Consider the following 357-nt stretch of genomic DNA (forward strand, 5'->3'; position numbering starts at 1 on the left):
TTTTTTTTTTTTTTGCGGAACCAGGGATTGAACTCAGGCCCTTGCACTTGCCAGGCAAGCACTTATTCTACTGAGCTATCTCCCCAACCCCAGCAATATACTTTTGTTTGCAATGAATCAGTCATCATAGCATTGCCATATAGTCTAATGGTTCACTTTGTTCTGAAGATAATTTTAGGAGCAGGAAAATCTTGACTACATATCGACTAAAACATTTTATGTTTATTGACTAAAACATTTTAGCCAAAAAAAAAAAAAAAAAAGTTTTGTTCAATATGGTAATACAACATTCAGTTGTGATGGAAACATTTCATTATAGACAGTAAAACAAAATACAAAAGAGGTATTAACCATGTA

Source organism: Octodon degus, unplaced genomic scaffold (assembly GCF_000260255.1).
Source record: "Octodon degus isolate 3935 unplaced genomic scaffold, OctDeg1.0 scaffold00164, whole genome shotgun sequence".
In the NCBI taxonomy this organism is placed as follows: Eukaryota; Metazoa; Chordata; class Mammalia; order Rodentia; family Octodontidae; genus Octodon; species Octodon degus.